Consider the following 6724-nt stretch of genomic DNA (forward strand, 5'->3'; position numbering starts at 1 on the left):
TTGTTAAATGGGTCTCACAGTTCAGCTTGGAAGCTTTGGCAAGCTCGTGGCACCCCATGAATGCATTGGCGTTGCTCGAGAGCTCATTTTTCTTTTTTCATAGCGCTTATTGTGATAACAATGAGGGGAAAGTAAGGATGCTGCCCTTTAGCGTTACTGTAGCAGTTCAGTGCCTCTCTGTCTGATTGCAATCAGCATGGGTCCTTGTCCTCTGCATTGGCTGGACTGGACTGTAATTGTCCAGCTTGTGTTCCTTTTTTCTTTTTTTTCCTTTGTCCCCGTGAGGTGGCCCTTGTTTGCTGCTTATTGCAGCGCTGCCCGCCGAGTCCATGTTTCATCATTGGCTTTGCCTCGCGTCCTTTGTTGTGAGACTTCATCTCTCCCTGTTGCCAGACAGCTTCCTTTGTAAAACAACAAAGTCTTCAGTAAAAGCTGTCAAAACCTCCCTTTTCCCAACATACACACACCACCTTTAATCAAGTACCCAAAAAAAAAGTGTCTTGTAACGTTTGGGAAACAACAAGAAAAGATTGACAGGAAAGTTTATGGCCGCAGCTATGTTGCTTAAGTTAACAAAAACTTGACCAAAGAAATGATCAAAACCATGACTCAAAGTTAGGGATGTTCGACACCACTTTTTCAGACCGATTCTGAAATACTGAATACTAAAGTACCGGTACCACTTTTGGCACCTTTTCAAAACAACTTATGTGGTCGTATTTATTGGAGGACTGTCTCAAAATGTTTCCTCCCCAAAACAATTATAATAATATATATATATATATATATATATATATATATAGCAATATAATAATAATAATAATAATGTATTTTTCCTTAAAATTGCATGCATTTTATGTCAATTTTCTATTCTTGTAGTTCCTAATTTCTAGACAAATCTTGACCGAGAAAAAAATTACCATAAACAGAACAAAAAATACCCAACCATTCTCACACACACAGACACACCAAAAAAGAAATGGCAGGAGAAAAGGACAAAAACCTAGTCTAACAAACTTGATCAAAACCCACCCACCAACCTCAAAACCATAACAAAATAAAATAAATAAAAAACATGACCACATTTAAAAAAGTCACAACTTTGACAAAACATCATGAATCAAAATCATGACCAAAGAAATTACCAAAACATGACCAAAAATCATAACTAAAAGCATAATCAAGAAAAATGACCAGAAAAGTGTGATCAGAAACAAGACCAAAGAAAGAAATGGCCACAACCATGACCAAAAATCCAGACCAAATGACCCCCCAAAAAATAAAACAGATAAAAATTAAAAGAATAAAAATCAGACCATCACCAAAAAAGACCAAAACAATAACATGACCAAAAATATGATAAAAAAAAAGAAATATGACACAAACCCCCAATGACACCTGGTTACTATCAACACAAAATCATGAGAAAAAATATATAGCAGTCACTCTGTCAAACTTGCGCCAAACCAAGGAAGTACTCTATCTACATCTGTATGCTACCATAGCAACAAATAAGTGTGACAATTACAACAAGGTCCTTCAATGGGAGCGCCCAAGCTAAAATGTCAACAATGCCATTCGGCCTTTTCGCGCTCTGTCTCTCTTGGGAAATGAGCGGGAGCCTCCAATAAATCCAGACACTGTCATTTGGACAAAGATACGCCCATAAATCCTGCACTTATTAGTCTACCTCCTGTCAGGAACGGTCGCATACTTCCTGTCCGAGCGGCAGAGAGGTCAGGAGTCGAGGTTCTGTTTTGCGTCAATGCGACATGTCAACCTTTTGTGTCTTTTTGGGGTTTGTCACTTTCTCAGGACTTGCATTCCCTCAATCCTCTTTTTCGCCCCTCAGGCTGGAACCCCCCCAACACTCCCACCCTCGCCATACTCGGCCTCCCAAATCAAATGAGCATGTGGACAAAACAGAGTAATAAAAGCTAATGGCTTGTTATATGAGGTACACACTGGCAGAGGCACTTCTACACTACTAGTCTCTCTGCTACTCACTTTAAACTATGATTAAATGTTTGGACCACAGGGGCTGCGCTCAACTATTCTGATGATATGTTTCCCCTACATACTCGTATACTGTAGAAAATATCAGTATCTGAACCACTTATTCTCGCCATTATTATTATTTTTTTAATTGCACGTAAACATTCCCCAACTTTTAAATAAATAATTCTTCCTCTTGGACCTTCACTGACGTCCTTAAAATGACCATTGTCCTGAGTATTGCTCCATCTAATATGGGCAGTCAAACTATATTTGATAATCAAAAAGGATAAACACAACTCATTGAACCTAAAACATGACCACACATCTCGACCAAGACACAGGATCAAAATACTCAGCCAAAAACATGAACAAAATCATGACCAGTAATCACAGCTCCAAAATCAGCTTGAACAAAAGTATGTCCCCTAAAACATGACCTAAATCATGAATATAAATGATGAGCCTAATCATGACCAAAATATGACCCCGAAAGATGCCGAAAACCATGATCACAATCATAAAGACAAATCATGACCAAAAACAAGATCAATCTTTTGTTTTATTTGTTGTGGACTTAATTCCTGGGACCTGGAAATGACCAATCACAATCACAACAGGAAGTGACCTGATTTCAACAGGAAGTGACCCGGAAGTGACCTGATTTCAACAGGAAGTGACCCGGAAGTGACTTGATTTCAACAGGAAGTAAAAACAACAACAACAATGTCGTCTATGTAGACAGTAATCTAGAAATCTCCAATTCTTCATCTTAGATGAGCTCCACCAAGCTCCTGACACTGTCAAAAAATATATTTTTTAATCATGATCAAAAACATGAACACAAATAAAGAACCCAATTATTACCAAAACACATGACAAAAAAATTGTAAAGCAATACCAAAACATGACTCAAGTGTGACAACAGATCATGACCAAAATACAAAACCGAAAAACTATTCCCAATAACATTACAAAATATGACTACTACAACTAGCTTAAAGCTTTACCACAACCATGATCTAAATACGCCACCAAAAAACATGTCTAAAAATTTGACCAAAGAATCTTGACAGAAAAAAAAATTGTAAATAGTAGTAAAATATATTAACAACAATATTGGACTCATCTGCTCCACTTCTCACTACAATTCACGTGTTAATATTGCTGCTATTTTGGTTAGCAACAAAGCACGTAGCTTATTTTTTTGTGTGTGTGATTACAGTTCTTACTCATTTGGGCAGCGTATTCTTCTTTTCTTGAGCAAAACACACATTAGAGGCATTTTACTCCTGAAAATTTGTACTCAAATTCTGTCTTACAGACTCTTAATGCGCGGGTAATTTTAACTCTAATGCTTAGAGTGTGCACTTATGTCTGTAAGATGTGTGCTGGAAAAGAGTGAGTCATTTTGTCAGCGGCATTTGGAATGTGTGTGGCGAAATGTCTCTGGTAGGAATTCACAGAGCCTCCATTGTTTGTTATCTGCTGTGTACACATGTTATCTGCTTGGCCTTTCCCCCTTTGACCCGTAGGAGTGTTCCTCAGGAATGACCATTGTTGAAAACGCAGGCAGCCTCCGCAGCCAGTTGCACTTGGCAACATGAAATTCGGTCGGCATGTCTACCGTCAAGGACCCGTGACTAAACAGATATCTCAAATTCATTTTGTTCATTTTTGGAGTTCCTTCGTGGAGGAACCTGTCCAGTAGATTTTGTTTGAATGTTAGAAAGTTCTAATCACGTATCCTAGAAAGATGGTTGACTTTTACATTTTTTATTTTCGTCATCTGGTGGCAAATTTGATGACTTGTCATAACACACAAAAGCCGAAGCTTAATTATACGTCTCGTGATGTGATATAAGCCAATTTTAAATGTGATATTTTCAATTTTATATTTTGGGGGGAATTGTCATGAAAGCACAGGGTGTGTGTTTTGTATGGTTCTTTTCTCATGTATACATTTTATTCTTGCAAATATTGTATTTTACTTTAACATTTTTTCTTTCCTGTCTTTGCTGTAGCATAACTTTCCTTTGTGAGGGATCAGTCAAATGTTATCAAAAATACAAAAGTGTGCAGCCTTGTTTCATTGTTTGAAAAAGAAAAAAAGAAGCAGATATGTTTTGGGCAGATTGCCACATGGTCATCTAAAGCATGTCTGGAGGCAGCCATAATGGTTTTTATTGATTTTATTTTCTTCTCTCCATGCAATGTTGTCTTAGACCGCACACGCAATTGTTTCTGTGTGACTCACGGGTTGTGGAGTCCTAATGACATGAACTCACGTTGACTTTGCCAAGTATTGCAGTTGTTTGCAAATGCACCATCAGTTCTTCTTTTAAACATTTTAAAAAAGTGTGCACAAGTATATTTACTTTTTTTTTTGGTGCTCAGGTCAAAAGCTATGTCTAATATAAAAGTATTGCTTTGACGCCACCCTGTGGCATCTCGGTGCCAAGGAACTCGAAATGAAAGTGTGGGGGGGGGGGCTTGATTTTGATAGGTCATCGCCCTGCCGTATAGGAAAGTATTGCTTGAGGCGATATATTCACATCCAATCTTGACAACATTTCAACAAGACTTAAGATTGGTGAAGCCACTTTAGAGTGCCACGTTGTAGCGCAGAAAACTCCCAAGATGTTCTGGTGGGATATATGCCAGCCCCTGGAGGCTTTAATTGGATAAAAAACGTTTGCATAGGTAAGATGGTCAACATTGATGTCCATTTTTTCAGGTCTTAGAAGTTGTCTTTGATTGACAGTTGAGTGAGGTGTGGTTTCAGCACATGCAGTCCACGCGTCCACAGCATTTGACAACAGCTGCAATTGTTGCCATTTTGAAGCCTAATTTTATATGCTGACATGTTTTAATAATTCACATTTGCTTCTCTGTGGTGTGTCAAATTTATTTTCACTTTCCAGGGACTTTAAGATACTGATTCACCAATATTCCTAATTGAGTATTTCATCAGGGATTAAATTAGAATGTGCTTTTCACAACTGAGAAACACATATTTGATTTATTTAAATTTCTTTGTCTCAGTGTGTTTTTTTGGAGGAGCTTTCCACCCAAATCATTAGGTGGGTGTGGGGTTGGGGGGTTGGGGGGGGGGGGCGTCTGTCAGGAAAGGATCCGATGAAATGTTTTCCCAGTGGGGGGAAAAAAACAGAATAAAGAGGAGGAATGAGATGAAAAGAAGGCACGATATGCAAGGAGACGTCGATAAAGGATCCGAAGTGAGGCAAAATCAGCATCGTCTGAAAAATCAACCATTTACTGTCGGCCTTTGTAATGTCTAAAGTATGTGAACGCAAAGTGATGTGTATTATTTATAAAAACGTGTGAAGTGGTAGTGTGGATTGCTAGCAGCTGCAATGCTAGCCTGGCAGTAAATGAACCTTTTTGACCCTTTATGGTCACTGTATTTTCCTAAATGAGTGATATCTACTCACCACAGATAATTATCTCTCACCAGATTGACACCTGTAAAACTCTTTTTTTTTAACTGAGTTGCTAACCAAAACTGCAGCACCAACTGTGGCATGCAAACATGATGAATTAATAGGTGGACTCCTTGTTATAATAACAGGAATAACAAAACGTTGAGAAAACAGTCTTCACTAAAGCAGCCCAGGATGCTGTGTGGCTTCACTAACGTTCATGATGAGTGTCTACTTTCCAAGCCTATTGAATGCCTTACCTCGAAATATTGCGTACAAATTGAAAGTGTGCACGTTAAAAAGAAATTGAAATTGTCTGCATTAAAGCACATCATGATGTTGGGTGGTCTTTCATGACAACAAATGTAATCGATGAATGTCTCCATGCCTAACCTGAATGAACGCCTTACCTAAAATAGTACGTCCATGAGTATGAGTAAATGGCCCCCCCCTTTTTTTTTTTAACCTTCTGGGCCACCGTATTTTGTCTTTCTAAATAAGGACAATTTCTTAATGCTCTATTTCCTCAATTTGTGGCCTCAACTATAATGCAATCTCTGGTTGAGAGAAATAAGCGCGTTTTCCCCAAATAGATACAGTACCTTATTTTTCCTGAGTTGGCAACTGAAACAGTAGCACTTATCGAGGCATGTAAACAGTCTCCCTTTTAATATTACATACAGTTAGATGTGTAAAAATACACCTTGGCCACTAAATGCCTTACCCCAAATAGGCACTTGACTAAAAAAGAAACATCTCTGGCCACTAGGACGAAATATGACCAAGACTAACACTTTTGTACAAAACAAAAAGTAATGTATTGCTTTTTTTTTTTTTTAGGATGTATTGTATGTATTTATTATTTGTTCAGCTGCCACTTTAAAAAATAATCTTTGAAAATGTCTCTGGTGGCCACACTGAGGGCAGTTGCCTTAGGAACTTGACATTTTTTATTTAAAAGGGGACAACAAGCTGTGCTCTGGCAACCTCTTTTCAAACCCCCACTTTCCCCCCCCCCAGGTCACTGTACAACATTGCTCCCAAAAGTGTGCCACTTGCATCACAAGCTTTCATATAGCTGAAAGGTAGCACAGTCGTCATCGTTGCCTGAAGTGCTGGCAGCGACCACGCGCTACATTCATTAGGATTCCAGCACCTTCCTTTGGTGGACATGCAAACGGGAACACTTCTCATTTGAAACCAACATGTGAGTGACCAGCTGCTGCGTCTTGTGTCTTTAAGGCCAAATATATTGTATGTCATCAAATACCAATCACGTCATGGAT

This window comes from Leptonotus elevatus, chromosome 5, assembly GCF_054856555.1.
Source record: "Leptonotus elevatus isolate MCC_2025b chromosome 5, RoL_Lele_1.0, whole genome shotgun sequence".
Classification (NCBI taxonomy): domain Eukaryota; kingdom Metazoa; phylum Chordata; class Actinopteri; order Syngnathiformes; family Syngnathidae; genus Leptonotus; species Leptonotus elevatus.